The sequence below is a fragment of the Ambystoma mexicanum genome, chromosome 7p (assembly GCF_040938575.1).
Source record: "Ambystoma mexicanum isolate Mex_15411 chromosome 7p, UKY_AmexF1_1, whole genome shotgun sequence".
Classification (NCBI taxonomy): domain Eukaryota; kingdom Metazoa; phylum Chordata; class Amphibia; order Caudata; family Ambystomatidae; genus Ambystoma; species Ambystoma mexicanum.
In genome coordinates this window covers 510888389-510911167 of record NC_090939.1, presented here as the reverse complement: position 1 = coordinate 510911167, position 22779 = coordinate 510888389, and positions in this window count along the sequence as shown.

Below are 22779 nucleotides of genomic sequence, written 5' to 3'. Positions count from 1 at the left end.
CCGAGGTGAGGGCTGCTGTAGTTTCCATTACCTTAGTCAGCTTATATGTCTGGAAAGCTACCTTCACCTGTCCTTCACATCTCCCTCCATGGATCGTGGGTTATGCCAGTATATCAATAGACCCTAAAGGGCAAGACACTTGTTTACATGTCCTAGCCAGAAAATACTGTGCCAGCCCCCCCTCATGGCATTACATGCTCCAGGGCCTCACCATATTTCTCCAGCTCCTGGCTGCTCCAGGCTGTCCCAGACCCAGACCCAATAGTGTACTGGCCACAGCCCTATTTCTTCACCTATAGGGGGGAGATCGCACTCCATACGTGTAGTGGCGGTTGGGGTACTTTGCGGGAGCAGCAGAATTGCTTTCAAAAATGTATTTTCTGAGACTGTTAGGGATATTGTATTGGTATAACCCTAGGTCTCGGCTCCATACATCACTGCCGCTTTGGCCTGTGCCTGGTACAGTTTGAGAGCTGGTCCTATTGCACCCCTGCCATATCTTGTGTGGTATGCCTTTAGTACCCACTGTTTTTCTGTAGTGTAATATTGGCCTTACGAATATGATTTTCCCATCGCCCCCCACTTGTGAACCGAATTCCCTGGTAGTCGTACCAATCCACCTGTTCCAGCACTTTCCTACCCACCTTCAAGGTCAGGGGTTTAGTCCCAGGCCTTTTTGGGGAGAAAACCATGGTCTTTGTTTTAGTCGCATTAATCTCCAGTCCCATCTTGCTACATTCCTCTGCAAAAAAGGACTAAGCAAAACACAGCCCCACAAGTGTTGTGTATAATAGCATTGCATCATCTGCAAAAAACGAAACTGGAATGCGCTCCTCCCCCATTCTTGGCAAGTCCATGTGCTCCACATGCAACCTCTCAATAATGGAGTTAATGTGCAAGATAAAATAGTATAGGGGCAAGCACACACCCCTGGTCGGACCCCTGTGTCCACTTGAAATGGATCAGTTACTTCGCCTCCCAGGCTCCAGCAGACAGCCGCCATGTTATTGCTGTACAAAAGTTGCATTGGTCACCATAATTCCTCAGGGATGTTTTTAGCACACAGGACAGCCCATAACATATTTATTAGTACGCTATTGAATGCTGCCTTTAGGTCCATGAATACCCCATATAGATTGACATTTGAGATCCTCAGGTACTTTTCTATCACTAAATGAAACCTGAGGGTCTGGTCCACCGTGCTTTTCCCAACCTGAAACCTGGCCTGTAAATGGCTATGCTGTTTGGTATCCTCTACCCATATCACTAGGCGCTGCTGCAACACCTGTGCAAAGGTTTTTCCTGCAGCATTCAACATCAGTATGGGTTGGTAATTGCCAGGATCTGCCCAGTACCCTTTCTCGAAATGGGGACAATCACAGCCGATGTACAGTTGTCAGGACCCATTCTGGCTGCAAGATAGCATTGAATGCCGTTGTTAAAACCGGGGCTCAGATGACATGCTCGCTTTTGAAGAGATCCACTGGTACCCTATCACGCCCTGGCGTTCCCCCACCTTCTGTGCTGTTCATGCCCCTTTCAACATCTACCACTGAGACAACCAAATGATTGTCACCACCCTTGTCTGCTTCAACTTCATTTCCCAGGTCAACCATTAAACCCACGCCTTCACCCCTTTGTGGGGCTGTATAGAGACCTTGGTAGTGGTCACACCATTTTGTCGAATGTATACATTCTGGGGAAATTACATCATCCTTTAGATTTGAGTCCGTAATCAATCACCAGAATCTAACATTATCCCTTTTTTGTACACATTCAGTCATGATTGCCCATTTACCATACAAATACCGTTTTATACAACCTCCTAAGTAGCTGTAAATGGTCCTCGTCAACTGGGCCATTGCCCCACATGTATGTAGTCAGGGTCCACTTTGCTTCTCTGCAGTCCCTGTCAAACCAAGTCCCTGGCTTCTTTCCCCCCTTTCCAGTTTGTTTAGCTTGGACTGTCAATAAATGCCCAATCAATTCTTGCATGCTGACAAAGTGTGTACATTTGTGCAGGGGGTGTGCTTACACCACATATTGTTTCAATCTGGTTTATTATTTTATCATATACTGATGGAGCTAGGTCCTCTAGATTCACATTTTCCGACTTCACTGTTCGTCTGCCATGTCCATGTACTGTCATTGCCACTGCTCCATCGTCACTTTAGAGAATACGGGTGCAGGATTCTTTAGTTGAAACATAATTGGTCACCTTCCAATCACTCAAGTACCTCAAATCATTCTACTCTGTGCCAATCAGAACCTGATATCAGAGCATAATCTATCCTAGACCTGCCATTCTGTCCATAGTACGTATGCCTTGCTGGTTGGTCAGTAATAAACTGACCGTTACAACACCTAAAGCCAGCATTATAACAACACCTCAAGCCAGCATTATACATGCTCCTTGTTGTCTCTAGCAATTTTGGATTTGTTCTCACTGCCGGTTTGGCTATTATTTCAGAGCTGCCCCAGTCCTCATCCTGGTCATCGCATAGTCCTTACAATGCCTTTGGTAGTTATAATTGAGTATTAAAGTCCCCCAGTGCAATAATACAATTTCTCCCGATGTCAGCCGCCCCTCTACGCTCAATGATGTCACAAAGTGCCATCACTGCGTTAGTATTCGACTTATCATTGAGTCTATTGTAGATATCAAAGTGGACAAACATACTTAATTTAGGATGATCATTTCCAATGCAAGATAATCCAGGGACCCTGCGTTAATCTGGCTAACTTCCCAGTTAAGCGCTGTCCTTACCCCAATAGCCAGCCCCCCTGATGGACTCCCTCTTTGGCCCTGTTTAGGCCTAATCTAAAAAATCTCCTACCCCTGGATCACCACATCCTCTAGATCCCATGTCTCTTGGAAAATGATTACATCATAGGGTTCCAATGATCCATCCCACTCGCTGTTGTTGAGATGTTTAGTGAGGCCTGCTGTGTTCCAAGAAACTAATTTTACTAGATGCTGCCTTGTTGTTGTATTTTCTACTGCTGCAACCTGTGTTAGTCAATCGACACCCTCTAGGCTAGCACCCATTTCCAATGTGCCACCCCTAGGTTTCCTAACCAATGGACCCATTAGAAGCCTCAATCTCTGCACTCCCCATGGTTGCTCTCTGTTAGATATGCCTTCTACCATGCTTGAATCCAGGAGCAGGGTGCCTGGGATCATGGCTTTCATTGAAATGTTGCAACCCTCAGGTGGCTACGTTTTGGTTTCAATTCCAAGTAGTCCCTGTACTAACCATTCTTCCCTCAGAAAAACTTGGATACAATCTTTCCCTTCTCTAAATTGTCTGCTTCACTTACAATGCACAATATCCTCACGAATCATTGTAGTACACCCTCTCTTAAAACATATCAGTCGATGACTTTATTAACCAGCATTTCTTGGTTCTCATAACATCCCTCCAGTAATCTCAGCATATTAACCAGAGCCACAAAGTGTTTTTTATGCATGGGGTTGCCAATCCCTTTACCATCTGCGCCCGATGGCATCTGTCTTCATCCCTTCCAATAAGCAGGTATAAATGTTGGGTCATTGAGGTTGGCTGATTCATGTTTAACCTAGTCACTAAAGGTGGTCTTAAGCCACCCACATTATCCCTAGTCACCTAGTCCCCCTTAGCTGTTTAGTTTTGTATAACTTCTAAAAGTGGATGTCCCTGGCCAGTGCTCAGTGGTTTCCCCAGGGTTTGCATTAGGGTATCCATGGGGCAGTCTTGGTTTATGATGAAGGGACTGTGGTTTGTATGCTATACAGTGTTATCGCCCAGCCCTTTGTTATACATGCGAAGGCCATGAGTGCTTGTCAGTCTACCTAAATTGGTTAGTATTTGTTCCATCATTTATTTCATGGATGCCACCCCTTGTATGAGGTCTTCAATAGATTCTGCATTCCCCTTCTCCATCTTCTTGCTCTTACCCATTTGCCCCCTTTTTTCCTGTCTTAATAATTGGTTCCCCTGTGCATTCATTCATATTGTTCCATTCAAGATCACCCAGGGGAACCCTAGAAGGGGGTTTTGGTTTTCTAAGACTAGTCTTTAAATGACCTGCCGGTGTCTGGCCTTGTATACTTGCTCGGCTTTTTTTAACAAACAGACATACATCCTGTAAGCGATATTCAATCAACACTACAGCTAAGTCAATGCCTAGTCTGGGATGCTGAGGAAAACCCTTATTGATGTATTTTTATATCCAGTTCAGTACTCTGGATGACAACCCTTGTATAACACCCCCCTCTTAGAATCCCCCTGACCCCACTGAGCCAAGAAGTAGGTTTGTTTTGCAAATTAAAATGTTTATTTGAAAATGTAAACAACATATATATCACACTTCTATAAATAAATTGATAATGGATGTTACACTTGTGAATATGAGCAGTAATCAGCAAGAGGTAACTATGAATAGGAACAGAAGAACAAGGTGGGAAAGAATGCTTTATATGGTTCAAGGAAACACAAGGTGGAATAAAATGCAGTACAGAAATAACTTGTTATGATTTTAGCAAAAGGTAATATGATCACTTTTTCTTTGGACAATTTACTCCCCCTATGCAATACCAGAAATGGAAGGAGAGCACACAGTCTTCAAGAATCCCAACAAATCACACTTTATAATGCAATACACAGTTCCAGTTCTCCCAGCAAGCTTAGGGAAAACAGGGATGAGTTTTAAACACAGGTGAAATACTTTAATGTGGTTTGCAAGGAAGTGAAAAGGTGCTAAAATTGCTTTTAATTCCCTCTAGAGGTTCAGGGTAGGTGATGGCTACTTTATATTAGTTCAGGCTCACTTTACCAATACTCTATGAATGATTAGCAGATTGCAAACGAATTTAGCAAAGAGAAGCAAAAAGCTGCTGATTTCTACAGATGAAGAAATCGGGCCAAATCGCAAATCGTGGTAAATTTCGCGAGTGCATGTCTCGCGATTACGGGAAAAGTATAGGGAGTAGGAAGTCGGTTCTAGGTTCGTTGGAAAGCCTAGATTCTAAGCTTTAAGATGAAAGTTCGTTCCTAGCCCAAACGGTTCCAGAGATACGGACGATTAAATAAAGGTAGTTTTTCAGATTTAAAGTAAACTCAAAATGGCAGGTGACAGCTTGCAGCTGCAGAATTGACAGGTGACAGTTGTGCAGCTTTAAAAATGACAGATGACAAGATTTCTGGGAGGCAGTTCTACTTAGGTTAAAATAGTTTGGATTAGATTATTTTAACTAAGAGATTGGTTCTGCACAGTTCTGCTAGGTACTCACAATATAAATTTGAACTAGGCCTCGTCACGGATCTGGTCAACACGTCCGGCTGCGGTTCTGTCTTCTCGGCAGGTCAATCAGCCACCGGTTCTGCTCACAGCGATCTGGGTCAGCTCTGCTGGTCTAGCCTCTCTGGATTCTGGATGTAACACTGCTTTATGGGTACTGTTACAGGTTCTTGCAAAAATTCTCAGCAAAACTTCAAACAGCTCGCCCGGCTGTTGAATAGTTTGGTTGGTTTTGAGGCCTGCTGAAGAGGATTCAGCTGGTGGATTCAGGCCTCTCTGCTACAAATTCTGGAGTTAATTTCTGCTACAGGTTCTGGAGATTGATGGATTTGAAATCTGGATCTCTGGATGTGAAGTCGTTGGTCAGCATGCTCCGCAGAAAATGGAATTGAATGTCTCTACCTGTCCCAGCAGTCTCTTTTTATGTGTTTTGAAAATGGGTGTGTGCCTGGGCCTAGCTAAGCCTGCCCCTCTCTACTTGTCATTGGCCCAATTCTCCCCTCTCCCATGATTGGGGGAAGGAAATGTGAGTCATAGTGATGCTGTAGGTTTCATGGACAGGGGAACCTCCCCTTGTCAGATTGCACACAAATCTATTTCTGACCCAAATACATATTTATCTATGTACCATTTTTCTAATATTATAGGTCCAGTTAACATATTTTCTGTAGCACCAAACCATCCGATCCCTGTCTTTGTACGATGGCGTGTCCACTGATGACAGAATTCTCCCCTTTTCATCCAGATAACGACGTCTAAACCTTTCCAGATTTTACACAAATGTGCACCAGGGATATGGGTTACAGATGATAAAGTGTCAGATTTTTAACATGCATACATTTGGAGTGAGACCCTATTTTCCGCTAGCAACTCCCCAGAATACACCACAGGGTCCTAACGCCTCTTAAAATGTTCACAGAAAAATAACAAAAATAATGATATTACTTATATAATTCTGACAAGTCCACACTATGAGTTATCTATATTTTAAAATTATGCTCTGGTCAAAAAGGGGTGTGGCTTCCCACATCACAGGGTGGAATAACTGGTTTATCCACTTCCCCCAAGCCAGCTTGTTCACAGAGGCACAGCTGCCCCCCAGTTTCTCCCAAGAGGAAGCTATTTTACGACGCCCCCAATATAACATTTGCCTGAGTCAAGGAAGTTGCATTGTTCTGTCCCTTCCAGTTCCCAGGTGCTCCACCCCTAATCTAATCAGAGAGGTGAACTCCTTTTGGCAAGGGGCAGCAGGATGCAGCTAGGCCTGGGAAGAGTGGCTGTTGATCCAGTTTCAACTCCTGTCGGGGGTAGTTGTCAGGCAGAATCCAGTTTCATTAAGTCAGGTTTCAGCTAAATGTCACTTTAGTTCCCAGTTTAAATCAAAACTTACAATTTTTACATGTACATTAAATAATTACTTCCTTCAAGTCATTTCAGAATATAGTTTTACATTGTATCCACCTCTTAGCAAGTTTTTCCTTGGCCTGGTTTTGGTTCCTCTGTTCAGTTTTACACAAAAGTCTGGTGGTTTTAAAACGCCGGCTTTCTGATAGTGGTGAGTACCGGTATTGCAACCATTTTTGGGATTAAGAAAATGAATTCCCCACAGTTCTGGGTTGCTTTTGGCAATCAGCATTGCCATTCCCAATGGTTTCAGGCTACTGTGTGTGTAGCCCAATGGTGGTTTTAGGCAGTGCCCTCCTGTGCTCACAACATAGGCAAAAATGGGTGGCAGTCTATTCTTCATGTTTTCCCTGTGCACTCTCTGGGGAGTTCTGGCCATCATGATGTTTTCCATGCCAGTACTGCACAGTTTTATGGTAGGGCTTGGATGCATGGGTAAAAACATCCCACAAGCCCCCCCTCTTGCGATGGCCATTCTGTCCTTTCGCTGATGGAACTCGCAAGATCTGGGATGTCGCCTCCTCTTCTTCCAATTCCATGGATGGCACAGTTCAGCATCTTTTCCTCCCTCCAGTCGATCAATCAGTTCTCCTTGCTGGTCCTTATGGGAGGATTGGGCAGTACACCGGGCCCCTCGGGTCTCTGCTCCCGGTCCCCGGTCGTCCTCCTTGGTCAGTCTCCATGGTTTCATCTCTCCTAGGATGATAAAGCAAAGCGGCAATACCTATTCGTAGACATTTCTTCACCACTATTAATGGTGTGGCGAACATATACATTTTATGAATCAGAAGATATGAACATATACATTTTCTTTTTTAAATTAGGAGACAAGAACATATATATATACAAGGATCACAGAATTGTATATGCTATATGTGGAATATTTTAGGGTTGGAACTGAATTACTCTGAAGCGGCCCCCTCTGGGATTCCAGTGGATTCCTCCAGTTGTTGCAGAGTGTGCCTGGGATGGCAACACTTTAGCTGATTTATATGTACCCACTTGTCTTCCCCTTCCGCCAGACTGCCTTTGGGGATGCAGATCTTATAGGCAACAGGGGAGATCTTGTCTATAATTTCAAACGGTCCCTTCCATGTAGGCAAGCATTTTTGCTGTTTGGCCTGGTTCCTTTGGAAATTGTATAGATAGACTCGATCACCCACCTTATATTCCTTTCGGGTAGTTTTCAAATCATAGTGGGTTTTCATACTCTCAGCTGATCTTTCTAGATTCCGCTGAGCATAGGCAAAAGCATGCTGAAGGTGTTTCCTTAAATTCTCCACATACTCAGGAGTTGTGGAGGCATTTATCAATGTCTGCTCTTGAGTCCTGTAGAGCAAATGCTGGGGAAGCACCATCTTGCATCCTGTCATCAACTCAAATGGTGAGATTTTAGTTGCAGATGAAGGGGTAGATCTGATGGCCATTAGGACCAGAGGTAATCGGATATCCCAACTTGGCCCAGAATCTGCCACAAACTTTTTTAATATGCTCACAATGGTTCGGTTGTATCTCTCCACTGCTCCAGAAGAAGCTGGCCTGTAAGCAATGTGTAGCTTCCTTTTAACCCCCAGTATCTCCCACATCTTTGTCATTACTTCACTGGTGAAGTGGCTACCTCTGTCTGACTCAATCCTTTGAGGTAGACCAAAACAGGAAAAGATGTGATTAATCATCAGGGCAGCTGCTGTTTCTGCCTTGCAATTTGGGGCCGGGAGACATTCCACCCACTTGGTAAACAAGCATGTAAAGGTCAACATGTACTTGTTTCTTCTAGATGAGCGGATTACAGGGCCTACAAAGTCGATTTGCAAATCTGACCATGGCTGTGTCATCCCCCTCTTTTGGAGAGGCGCACAGTGTGTGAGGGATGATGGCTGAAATTGTGCACACACAAGACACCCCTTCAAGTATTGGTCGAGGTCCTGTCCCATGTGTGGTCAGTATGCAACTTCTCTTAAGATTTCCAGTGTTGTGTGAAACCCCCTATGACCGGCGGTGGCCGCGTCATGGGTGTGACTTAACATCAGGCTTCGGAATGAGGTAGGGACCACCCACTGATCATGGCCAGCTTGGGATTTCCTTACCAACAAACCGTCTTGGATTCGGAACCTTTTTGGACATTTCATCAACACTCTTAGGTCCTCTTTCCCAATGTAATCGGTATCCGTCAGGGGAAAGTTCTCAGGGTCCTCAATGTGTTGGTAAAACTTACCAATTATTGGATCCCCCTTCTGAGCTGTAATCAAATCAGCATCAGGGGTCTCCTTACTCATTGTGCAGTTGAAAGATCATTGTGAGCATTCGTCTGGGACCTAGTGATAGCAGTGACCTGGATTTCCCCCAACAGGGACTCTATTTCTATTAGATCCCCTTGGATAGCCCCGGTTTTGGCCAGCTGATCAGCTAAGTCATTTCCACTTTTGTCTGGTCCCTCTACTTTGGAATGACCCTTGATCTTTTTCCAGTAGATGGTCATCCCATTCGATGTGACCAGATCATCAATATTTTGGATTAACTTCCCATGTTTCAGGGGTTTGTTATTAGCGCATAACTTGCCTCTGGTTTTCCAGTTGACCAGGGGCTCCACGAACCCGTTCCGTACATAATCCGAATCTGTGATTATGACCAGTTTGTGGAGTTGATGCTGGACAGCAGTGAGGATGGCCTGATGCACAGCCATCAATTCTGCCACCTGACTACTTCGGGGACCAATTTTGTATCCAGCGGAGGGTTCTGGTGACTCATTCACCCATGCATTCCCTACGCCGGCCACCAGTTCTTTCTCCCCGTTGTCGTCAACATGGTACGAGCATCCATCCACATAGACAGTGGGCATTCCCTCACACTTGTCTTCTTCAAAGACTTTGTGTGGGGAATTAAGGTATGCTTCCATGTTGTCCTTGATTTTTAGACTTCCGTCTTCGAGACAGTTTTCTCTGGCACAATCATGCAAGTCAGCCAGACCTTGCGCGAGGGGACTCTTCTTGTTTTGGCCATATCTGACCTCTATAGGAAAGCCTTGCATTGACAGAATCCAGGAAGTAATTCGGGAATTACTCACATTTCCGGCCCGGATTCTGTCACTTTGGAGATTTTGCAGAGGCTGGTGTGGAGTCTCCACTATGATGTGTTCCCCCTGGATAAACGGGCGGTAATTCTTCAATGCCCACACCGTTGCCAGGAGTGCCTTCTCACAATCGTTGAATTTTTCCTCCACAGAGGATAAAGTTTTGCTCGCATAGGAGATTACTTTATTGACCTTGTCATGCTTTTGGTATAATACTGCCGTCAAGCACGTATTAGAGAACCCCGTCTCCAGGAAGAACTCCTTGTTTCTGACAGGGTAAGCTAGGCAAGGCGCTTGTGAGAGGCTTCTTTTGAGTTGTCTTACCGCCTCGGATTGTTCTGGACCCCATTCCCACTTGACCCCCCCCTTCAAGAGATGAATCAGGGGTCTAGTGATCTCTGCGTAGCCTTCAATGAACTTTCTGCTGTAATTAGTCAGTCCAAGGAGGCTCCTTAGTTCCTGGAGAGTTGTGGGGTCTTTCAGTTTCTGGAGTGCTTCCACTTTCTTTTCTTGGGGACAAAGACCCTGAGGAGTAATCTCATGCCCCAAGAAATTAACACGGGTTCTATACCACTTTGCTTTCTGAAAGGAAAGTTTTGCTCCGGTGGCCCTCAACTGCGTCAGAACATAACGGATCTCCGCTATGTGTTCCTCCACAGATTAACTTTTGATGAGGACATCATCTACATAAGCCAGGTTACCCCTCGCACCCAGGTCGGGCATGGCCTTATGTAAGAAAATGTTGAATTCATTGCCGGAATTGAGGTATCCGAAGGGAGTCCGGGTCCATGTGTACTGCTGGCCCCCAAAGGTAAAAGCCAGTTTGTATTCGTCCTCCCTACTGACAGGCACGGTCCAGTATCCATTGGTCAGGTCTATTGCAGTGAATACTTGTGACCCTTGAATCTGGGCCAGCCCTTAGTCAATGTAGGGCAGAGGCCATCTGGAAGTATAGACCCGTTTGTTGAGCTCCCTAAGGTCGGCGCAGAGTCTCCACTGGCCGTTTGGCTTCAATATTCCCAGCACCGGATTATTGAAAGTGCTGTGGACTGGAAGGATTATTCCCCGGGACTCAAGGTTCTTAATTATTTCAGTAAGGGACTCCATGGATGCGAGAGGCAAGCGATATTGCTTCACAAACACTGGAGTCATTCCAGGGTCCGTGGGAATTGTTGTGGTGTGGATGTCGGTGCGACCACAGTCATATGAGTCTACCGCAAAGAGATCTTGGAAATCCAAGAAAACTTGTTTCAACTTTTGCTTCTGTTCCAGAGTCACACAGGCATCAGCTAGGTTGACTCTCTCTTCCACCATCTGCCTGAAGCCTGGAAAGACTTCTGGTTTGGCTATCTAAGCGGCCTCCTCCTACTGGGTGGAGAAGTCCCTGGTCAGACTGCTGATTTGGACCGGAGGCTTCAGGTGGGAAAGGCAGCCCTCATGGACCTGGAAAATCACCTCATCCCTCCTGAAGTCACAAGTCGCATCTTCCTTACCATAAGGGCAAGAAGTGTACACCAGGAAGTTCCCCCCAGGCCGGGTGAAAATCCTGTCTGGTGTTGTATTTTTCTCACTGTCACTGTCAAAACAGTCTTTGGGGATTGGTCCTAACAGTTAATTTCCTAAATCAATGGAGAAATGTCGGTCATCAATCGCCATTCCAATAATGGTGCCTGCGGCTAGAGTAATACTCTTTAAGTCGCTGTTATCCACTTCTATTGGAATGGTGTCATGTTCTACGTTGACTAATGGTGTTGGGTTTACCCCCAACCCTTGCTGTTGGAGAGAAGCATTTAAATGGATATAAGCATCAGGGTTTTTCAATTTTTGTCCTCTTTTAACTTTCACTTCTAGGGAGAATTGTCGGGTCCTTTCGGGGATGGTGACTTCCTCTTTGATCTGAATTTCAACTGCATAAGGTAGCAATTGAGCTGACCTAAATGCTTTTTCTGGATCAGCAAAGCCCATGGGATTATCCGCTAACCGGGACCAGGCTTTGAAGTTTATTAGGTACAAACTAATGGCAAAGCGATTGAGAATGTCACTGCCTAAGTAAAAGGCGGCAATGACGTCTCGCACGACCGAAAAATTATGGACTATGCTCTTGTTGCCAATGGAGATTTTGAGCATACACCTGCTTGGCAGGGGATGTTTGGAATTAAGTGCTTCCAGGTCCATTTCCCATTTGTCTATCAGTTTGAATGTGGGAATGGCTGGATCTTTTGGGAGTTGGCGGAACATGGCTTCGCTGATGAAGCTCTTACAGTTGTTCACACACACTCGAGCGAGAACAGAGTCCTTCCCATCATTTAACTGAACAGGGATGAACAACTGCTCTCCAATTTGCTGAATATCAGCCAGGCTCTGAGCTGATTTCACATCTTTCTGGACTATAGGAGTGGGAGTTTCTGATTGTGGATTAGTAAAGAATTTCAGGGTGTTTCCTTCCAGTGTGGAATACCACCTTAAACTGGAAGGAAGGTTGATTTTCAGAAATAGAGAGGACCCCCCATCACCAGTCTGTTGTCCTACTGCTATTACTGTCACGTCTGGAGTTTGGTTGTTCTGGAAGTGAAATTCTACTTGGTCAGATTTTTGTTCAACCATGTGCAGGTGCCGTTTAAACTAACATGGTTGACACTCTGTTTTAATTTTATTGGTCGGCTAGTCTGGGTCCAGAGGACCTTGTTTACACAATCTATTAGGGGTGACAACCTTCTCAGGAGGTCATTCCCTAGTAAACAAGGGGTGCCCTCTGGAGTCACTACTATGGCCGGGTGTTTCACCTTGTGTCGCCCAATTTTAATGCCCAAGTCTGCAGTCCCCTCAACGGGAATTTCCTTCCCGTCAAAGTTCTGCAGTTGTCCAGGAAGAGAGGTGAGAGGAATTCGGTAATTCTCCCCCCTTCCTGCATTTAGTTCCTCAAAGGCCCTTTTGGACAGAAGGGTAGCTTGGGATCCAGTGTCCACCAGTGCCAAAATTGTACCCTGCCCCTGTACTTGTACCGGGGCATAGTATCTTCCCTCCTTCTCCTCAAGGGGGCACAGATAATGCACATTTGTGGACAACTAGTGGGCTAACTTTCTGGTTTTGGACATTACTAGCGAAGAGATTTGGGCAAAATTCTGTGGAGAGCCTTGGGAATCTGAAAGAAAAAGTTGGCTACTGGAGATCAGAGCCATTGTGGGTTCCCCTGGTTCCGGTTCTGGGCCACCCCGCCCTTTTTGGAGGCAGTCATCAGGATGGGTTTGACCCATGGGATTTTGGTATTGTCGGTTCTGGGATGAGATGATGGGCGGCGGTAGCTCAGTCTCCACATCTCCCCAGTCTGAATTGGCATCCCTTGGGACCCATTTTTCCTTGGGAGGAGTTCCCCCATCTCTGAAGGAGATGATCCCTCTCCCTCAAATTGGAAGACCTGTACGTCCTCCACAAAGTGGGTCTGTTTGGGTCCTTTGTTTCTCCTACCCCCCCTCTGCTCCTTGGGAGGCAGGCTTTCAGGGGCAGGAGATTTTGTTTCCGGTTCCTGGTTTTCCAGGGGCTGTTTACAAGTTGGGAAGGAAGCTTCCTCCAAGGCTTTACACCCCCCTTCCCCTTGTGCCTCCTCCCTGGGAACTGGTGGGTTATCGGGGTGCTGCCCCCATCATTGTACTGGAGCATCAGGTCCAGAGTTTGGGGCATTCTGCGGTGGCATGCTCATCTGAGGGTTCTGTTGAGCCCTCAGTATGTGACCCAGATCCCGTGCCATATTTTGGACCTGGCGCTCAAGTTGTGAAACCCACTCAGGCTGATACGGGGCTCTATTTTCTCCCGTGGGCTGATCCCGGAAGGGCAGCTATCCCTTCTCTGGTAGTACCCCTGGTTGGGAAGATTTTGGTACCCCTCCACCCTTGGCCTCCCCTCTCCCGGATTAGGTTGTCTGGGCTCAGGGAATTGGGGAAAGAAGGATGGATGATTTTGGGGCTGGAAATTGGGTGGATACCTAGGGAAAAAGTTCTGCCCAGGATTTGGTGAATTTCTGCCCCCCTGGGGGAAGTTAGGAGGGAAGTTCCCCGGGTCAGGTGCTTGGCTGGATCCCCCCCCTTGGGCTGGAGGAGTCCACACATAACCCAGGATTGGTCGGTTTCCCTTGTAGCGGGGACTTACATAGTCAGGGGGCGGGGGACCCCATTTGTGGGACTACCTCCTCGACTCCCTGTCTGTGACTGGCCCGAGGGCCTTCTGGGCTGTGAATTATTTGGTGCAGGCAGGTTTTTAGGCCCCCCCATCTCCAAATCTAAAATGGGGGCAACCTTTACCTCTGCCACCTTGGCAGCAGCAGGGGTGCTGTTGGTTTTGGGGTTTTTCGGTGTGTTATTTTTATTATCGATGGGCTTCTGCACCTCATAAATCCGGGTAGCCTGTTCAATGACCCAGTCTAAAGATCTTTTCTCATGAAAATCTCTCACGAGCTGGGTCATTATGTATTTGGGTAAGGCATGGAAAAACGTATTGATAAATTCTCTGCTATCCGTGCGCACCCTTCTGATGGTCTGCGCAAAAGCACGCTTTAATTCTTGCACAAACTCTTGTGGGGCCTGATCCTCCCCACATTGCAAATTGTAGGCTGCCTTGCGAGCCTCTTGAGGATTTTTGTGCACAGAAAAATGTTTCAAGATGGCCGCCCTGTATGTGGACCACCTTGAATGGTTTTGATCCTCCAGCCCCGCAAAGAAACTGGAGTATTCTGGTGAGAAGGTCCACTTTACATATTGAATACAGCTTTGGCTGTCCTTCAAATGGAAAGTCTCCATCACTTGCTCATAGAGCTCCAAGTGTTCCCAAACAGAATACTTGGCGTTCTCATGATAAGGCGTGATGACACTCCTTATTGCCTTTATTTGTTTCAATGGGTCCTTAAGCAAGGCCCTTTTTGCCTTATTGGCCTTTTTGGTTCAGGTAACCCTGGTCCATTCATCCTCCGACTCAGAAGCGCTGCTCCCAGAGGTGCCCGTCTGATCTTCCAGGTTTTCCCGGATTCTGCGAGCCTGGGAATGGTTGGCAGAATGTGGGGACCTGGTCTCTTGTGTCCTGTAATGCTCAGAGGAGTCTTCAGACCCCTCCTTGCTGCCCGGATTTGATGGGTACCACCCCCACTGACCTTAGTGGGCAGAGGTTTTCAGGATGCCCTTAATGGGCCTACTCTCCTGGGGTTCCCCACTAAATTGCACTGTGCTTGGGTGCCCATACCCGGATGCCCGCCCATCCATTCCTGGGAGGTACTGGCCTATGAGCCCCATACTTCTAGCTGGATAGTAATCTGCCATCTCCGTGGCCCTGGGCTCATGTGCGCGAGGGGACATGGGGGTGGCAGAGTCCATGGACTGGGAGAGATGAAGACCTCTGGTACCAGGGCTCCTGAGGTTATGCTCAGGAGTTTCCCTTTCCTAGCGCACCTCGTCCCTATCAGCCCCTGCTCCCCGTTGCAATGCAAGCGCCTGTGCTTTCAGTTCCTCAGTTAAAGCCTTACTAGACTCTATCAGTCTCTCCTGCATCGCTACCTGTTGCTGGAGCCTATCATTGTGCTGACAGAGAGCCTAATATTCTCTCTGTGCCTCCTGATTGGTCCTGGAGTACTGGGCCAGTCTCTGCTGCAGGATGGTTACCTCCTGAGCTGTGTCCCTATTGGCCTGCTCCTTTCTTGCCAGAGCATCCTCCACCCTCCTGGTGTGCTCTAACAAGTTCTGGTGTTCTTTTTGGAGGTCACCCAGGAGGGCCAGGTGATTTTCTTCCATTTTCCTTTTTAAGTGGCAGACTTCCTGGCCTAAGGCATCCCTTTCCTGACTAAGAGCCTGCATCTGTGCCACCAGGTCGTCCCTTTGCCTTTGGAAGGCACCAACTTTCTGGCGCTCCTGGTCAAACTCTGCCTGTGTATCCAGGTCTTTCAAAATCAGTTTATTGCTCTCTGCCTTCTCCCTATCTAGGTGGCTTTGCAGGGTGACTACCTGCTCGGCACATGCCCTATTGAAATCAAATTGTTGCTCCGGCCTTTTCTGGCTCTGCAGTAGGGAGTCCAAACCTTCTTGGTACTCCTTCTGCAAGGCCAGAAATCTGGTATCCTGGTCCGCCTTTTCCTGTTGCAGCACATCCATATCCTCCTTTATTTTAGTGATGTACTGTCTGCTGTCCTTTTCTGACTCCTGGCTCCTGAGCAGCCTCTGCTCAGAAGAGTCCAGATCAGATTGGGCCTTCTCTAACGCCATCTGTTGCCTATTTGCCAGATCTTGGCCTTCAGCACATTTGTCCTGCATGGCTCCCATATATAGATACAAATATGCCGCTATCCTGGCAATCTTATTATGTTCATCTTTGGCTTTAGGGGCCACATGTAGGGGACCCTGTTCTCCCCATATATCTGACCCTGTTTCAGTGACCTGTTGCGCGATTGCCTGCAACCAGACCGTTTGGTCCTGATGAGTCCACTCACCTCTCACAAATAGCTTATGTAAAAAGTGCTCTCTGGCTATTTTCATATCTACCAAGGTCGTCATTCTGGAATTTGAGTTCCTTCCTGACTTACAGAAGTTTGTATTTTATTTTGCAAAACAGACCGTTTCCTTAGAGCGTTCCTTTGAGGGATGCTTTCACAGTGTAAAACAGCGTGGTGATCTAACCGGATATGTGTATCTGGTCAGTTGGCACACTGTATTAATCTGCATAAGTGATAAATCTAACCCAGAATATCCCGAATCCGAGCCCCCACTTTTGTAAGCAATATTCAATCAACACTACAGCTAAGTCAATGCCTAGTGTGGGATGCTGAGGAAAACCCTTATTGATGTATTTTATATCCAGCTCAGTACTCTGGATGACAACCCTTGTATAACACCCCCCTCTTAGAATCCCCCTGACCCCACTGAGCCAAGAAGTAGGTTTGTTTTGCAAATTAAAAGGTTTATTTGAAAATTTAAACAATACATATATCACACTTCTATAAATAAATTGATAATGGATATTACACTTGTGAATATGAGCAGTAATCAGCAAGAGGTAACTATGAATAGGAACAGAAGAACAAGGTGGGAAAGAATGCTTTATGTGGTTCAAGGAAACGCAAGGTGGAATAAAATGCAGTACAGAAATAACTTGTTATGATTTTAGCAAAAGGTAATATGATCACTTTTTCTTTGGACAATTCACTCCCCCCATGCAATACCAGAAATGGAAGGAGAGCACACAGTCTTCAAGAATCCCAACAAAACACACTTTATAATGCAAATCGGGCCAAATCGCAAATCGCGGTAAATTTTGTGAGTGCGTGTCTTGCGATTACGGGAAGAGTATAGGGAGTCAGTTCTAGGTTCGTTGGGAAGCCTAGATTCTAAGCTTTCAGATGAAAGTTAAAGTTCGTTCCTAGCCCAAACGGTTCCAGAGATACGGACGATTAAATAAAGGTAGTTTTTCGGATTTAAAGTAAACTCAAAATGGCAGGTGACAGCTTGCAGCTGCAGAATTGACAGGTGACAGTTGTGCAGCTTTAAAAATGACAGATGACAAGATTTCTAGGAGGCAGTTCTACTTAGGTTAGAATACTTTGGATTAGATTATTTTAACTAAGAGATTGGTTCTGCACAGTTCTGCTAGGTACTCACAATATAAATTTGAACTAGGCCTCGTCACGGATCTGGTCAACACGTCCGGCTGATATTCTGTCTGCTTGGCGGTTCAATCAGGCACCGGTTCTGCTCACAGCGATCTGGGTCAGCTCTGGTCTGCTGGTCTAGCCTCTCTGGATTCTGGATGTAACACTGCTTTCTGGGTAGTGCTACATGTTCTTGCAAAAATTCTCGGCAAAACTTCAAACAGCTCGCCCGGCTGTTGAATAGTTTGGTTGGTTTTGAGGCCTGCTGAAGAGGATTCAGCTGGTGGATTCAGGCCTCTCTGCTACAAATTCTGGAGTTAATTTCTGCTACAGGTTCTGGAGATTGATGGATTTGAAGTCTGGATCTCTGGATGTGAAGTCGTCGGTCAGCATGCTCCGCAGCAAATGGAATTGAATGCCTCTACCTGTACCAGCAGTCTCTTTTTATGTGTTTTGAAAATGGGTGTGTGCCTGGGCCTAGCTAAGCCTGCCCCTCTCTACTTGTCATTGGCCCATTTCTCCCCTCTCCCATGATTGGGGGAAGGAAATGTGAGTCAAAGTGATGCTGTAGGTTTTATGGTCAGAGGAGCCTCCCCTTGTCAGATTGCACACAAATCTATTTCTGACCCAAATACATATTTATATATGTACCATTTTTCTGATATTATAGGTCCAGTTAACACATTTTCTGTGTCACCAAACCATCCGATCCCTGTCTTTGTACGATGTCGTGTCCACTGATGACAGAATTCTCCCCTTTTCATCCAGATAATGACCTCTGAACCTTTCCAGATTTTACACAAATGTGCACCAGGGATATGGGTTACAGATGATAAAGTGTCAGATTTTTAACATGCATACATTTGGAGTGAGACCCTATTTTCCGCTAGCAACCCCCCAAAATACACCACAGGGTCCTAACGCCTCTTAAAATGTTCACAGAAAAATCACAAAAAATAATGATATTACTTATATAATTCTGACAAGTCCGCACTATGAGTTATCTATCTTTTTAAAATTATGCTCTGGTCAAAAAGGGGTGTCGCTTCCCACATCACAGGGTGGAATAACTGGTTTATCCACTTCCCCCAAGCCAGCTTGTTCACAGAGGCACATCTGCCCCCCAGTTTCTCCCAAGAGGAAGCTATTTTACGACGCCCCCAATATAACATTTGCCTGAGTCAAGGAAGTTGCATTGTTCTGTCCCTTCCAGTTCCCAGGTGCTCCACCCCTAATCTAATCAGAGAGGTGAACTCTTTTTGGCAAGGGGCAGCAGGATGCAGCTAGGCCTGGGAAGAGTGGCTGTTGATCCAGTTTCAACTCCTGTCGGGGGTAGTTGTCAGGCAGAATCCAGTTTCATTAAGCCAGGTTTCAGCTAAATGTCACTTTAGTTCCCAGTTTAAATCAAAACTTACAATTTTTACATGTACATTAAATAATTACTTCCTTCAAGTCATTTCAGAATATAGTTTTACATTGTATCCACCTCTTAGCAAGTTTTTCCTTGGCCTGGTTTTGGTTCCTCTGTTCAGTTTTACACAAAAGTCTGGTGGTTTTAAAACGCCGGCTTTCTGAAAGTGGTGAGTACCGGTATTGCAACCATTTTTGGGATTACGAAAATTAATTCCCCACAGTTCTGGGTTGCTTTTGGCAATCAGCATTGCCATTCCCAATGGTTTCAGGCTACTGTGTGTGTAGCCCAATGGTGGTTTTAGGCAGTGCCCTCCTGTGCTCACAACATAGGCAAACATGGGTGGCAGTCTATTCTTCATGTTTTCCCTGTGCACTCTCTGGGGAGTTCTGGCCATCATGATGTTTTCCATGCCAGTACTGCACAGTTTTTTGGTAGGGCTTGGATGCATGGGTAAAAACATCCCACAATCCACCCCCTTATCAGAGTCCCTAGCCGCCCCCTCACCTTGGTGCTCCCTATTCTCCTTCCTTGACAACCAATTGTTGGAACATCTTGCCCCACAAGGGGAGAAAACCTATTTGCCGTGGGCATTCATGGACAGACTTCCACCTGCTCCTCTCGCTCACCCACCTCCCCTTCCTCTCACATTCCACTCGCCCATCTTCCATCCTCGGAGGGTTTTCCCTTAAATGGGGATGCAGGCTCTCCTACATCCGTGTCATCCAGGATATCACACTGTGTGCATGTTGGTGCTTGTTCTATCACACATGGGCCTACCCTCCCATTCCTGTTTGGTTGCCCTGCCATTAACCTGTATGCTTTAACCTCCTGTTGCCTGACTTTCTTTTCTACCATAAAATCATCAAGTGTTTCTCCCCATAGTGGTGCCGCCTTCCCCACTTTCAATCCCGCTGCTGCTAGTTTGGTGGCTACGGTAGGGCAGTCCGGCCCGATCTCCAAAAGGGCCCTATCCTGCTCGCCAATCACCCAGTTTTAGTTTCCCTTCCTGGATACGGGCCTCCCTCAATGTCCTGCAGCAAGTCCTTTATTTCGGTAATTAAAATATTCACATCTTGTATTGGCTTAAAAAGTCTCTTTGACCCCCCTCCTGGAGAGATTTCTGAAGTAGCTTTCCTCTTAGACATTATATAGCCGGTCTGTAATATGTGCAAAGTGCTTAGGGTTGCTTCAGCCACTCAAGTGCGTGCTAGCGCACAAACTGTTGCTAACCAATTAGAAAAGCAATAGTGATTTACACTAGACAGGAGTGTGATTTGGGTTCGTGTTTCAATAGATGCCCCAACATACTTGTTTGAAAAGCACACATAAAAAAGTAAGAGTTACAACACTTTTGGTGGAGGCAATTTAACAAGAGCATCGAAAGAAATAAGATTAAAAGAAAAGTACAAAGTATACAAGAAACAATTTGTCCCACCTGTCTGGGGATGCACAGGTTTAAGTAATCTCTTAGTGCTTTAACCTGGCTTGGGTGAAGCAACCAAACCACCAGGATGTCTTTTTAGCCCCCACCAGTCCGAGCCCTTTGCTGTACTCAATACTGTATCCAATGTTTTAACCCGTGACTCAGATGTACCACAGGGAGCGATAAAAAGTTCCTGGCGAAGATTTTGTAAGCTTGGGTTGATAAAAAACGGTTAAAAGGCAGAATTAAATAAAAATGTATCACAAAAATGACTAAATCCTAGCTAAAACAGGAGCAGAGCGAGGCATGTCCAATGGCTTAAGGGGCTGCCTTAGTCTGTCTCCCCCTCCTCACTCCTGCAACCAATCTGCCTGCTCACCTATGCAAGTAAAGATATATCCCAACAGTCAGGACTTAACAGCCTCAGGTACACGGTCGCATTCACAGTAAGCGTCAAGGGTAAAAAAAATAGCAGGATAGTGGGCAGGCAGTTAATTAACTCTTTCAAGTTATATTGCGCTCAGTTAGGTTGTTGGTGGTGTCAATCCTACACTAGGGTTCTTTTTACAGGCAGATAACTTAATAGTCCCTTTTGACCCCTCAAACAAAAAGCATTGATATGGCTGGTACCTTAGGACAGAATGTGCTTATGGAGCACCAGCGGCAAAATAGTTTTACCCCCGCTGCTGGTGTTGACCGCTCCATCCACTTGCAGCAAACAGCCATGGCAGCTAACAACAGCCACTGCGGGGCTCAGCCCTGGTTTATGATGGTCTCTCCAGGCTCCCAGGTGATTACAGGGTTACCAGCACAGCCACAGCAGCTAACAGCCACCCTTGTTCCAGCCGGGCTATTCTGGAGAGGCTCAGCTAAAGCAGTTATAGCAGTTATAGCAGTTATGGCAGCTATGGCATTGGACTTAAAAAAAAATAATGAACACAAGAAAAAAAAACCTGAGAGAGGAAATGTTCCAATAAATATGTTGGCAAAGTATAAAAGGTGCTCACCTTTTAAACCCAGCAATCTGTCGTGAAATATTCCCTGGAAAACTAAAACCCAATGTGAGACAAGTGCTTGTGGTCTTGTGAGTAAATTTCTGCACTGGGAACATGACAACCTGAGTAAAATCCCAGTACCCAGATACTTGAGCAAGCTTGCCAACCTGAAAAAAAAACAAAGGGTTGCGTCCCCACTCTAAAGAAAAGTTACACTGTCCACCCACTTGTCCTTTACTTGTGCCCTGAAAAGTGGGAGAATAACTGCACCAGTGTCCACGACTGAAAACTTTCTTGCCACATTGTGGACAAATACTCATGCCTTACTTGCACTCTCATCATTTCCCCTCCTCACCCCGATGTCTGTCTTTCAACAATACTCTGCTTTATAAAGATAACTTGACAATTACACATACCATAGTGTCACGCAAATATATAAATCCTTATGCAACTATGTTAGGCAAAAAGTGTTCAATTGTGGCATTATCCCCCCAACTTCACTGTGAGAATACAACTACCAGCCTGCAATTCAGCAAAGGTAAAGAAATAGTCTGAGAGTGGAAAACTTTCAAGGTATGACTGTTATCTGTTGCATCGAAAGAAAAACAAGATGGCGGTCTTTTTATTTCTAAAGCTCCCTAGTTCCGGATAAATCCCTGATATATAGCTATCTATTTTTGCAATGCAGCACCCCCTTCTCCGTCAAATATATTTAAATATCTATGGCACGGAATAACCCCAAACCATGCATGGATCGAAAGTCAACATTTTGTGCCCAAGTTGTTTCAGACCTGGTCCAAATCCGTCCAGCGGTTTGGGCTGTGCGGTTTGGCAAAAATGTACCTTGTTGGTCTATGTGAAAATGATTGGGAAGTAGGCCACACTTTTGGAGAAAAAAATATGTTTTTGTCTTCTTAATAACTTTTTTATTTTTTTAATGAATCTTTATGAAACTTTGCAGTCTGGGGGGAGGGGGAGTGTGAGTTCTTCATCACATTCGAAATTCCGGTCATATCCATTACTTGAATCAAAAGTCATTAACAATAGAATATTGAGGGGTTCCTATGGGAGTCCGACTCACCTTAACTATAGGGTGGCGACATATATGGGGTTAAAGAGTCTGTGATCTGTGTTATCCTGAACCCTCTAGTGTTTTCAATTTATGTGGGGGAAAAAAATAATTGATAGGGGAAAAAGCTTTTGGGCCATGGAGTGAGGTGGCATGATCTGTGATTTTGTACAAAGATTAATTTTCCTATTAGTTAATAAATATATATTCTTTCTATACACTGGCCTGGCTCTTGGCTTACTTATTGCTAAAGGGTGAGGGACGTATGATGTTCTATATGAATCAGAGACACGGATAGATTGAATTGAAAAAAGAAATTGGTGTGGTGGGGAACGAATTCCCTGTATTGATGGCATAAGTTCATGTTTTTGCCTTCTTGCTTTTGATCTCGATTCGCACACTAGCTATAGCAAGGACAGTTTGCCTAGACTGTACTTTTTAAGTACACTTTATATACTTGTCACTTGGCACAGCATCACTTTCCACCTAAATACAGCAAGGAATTT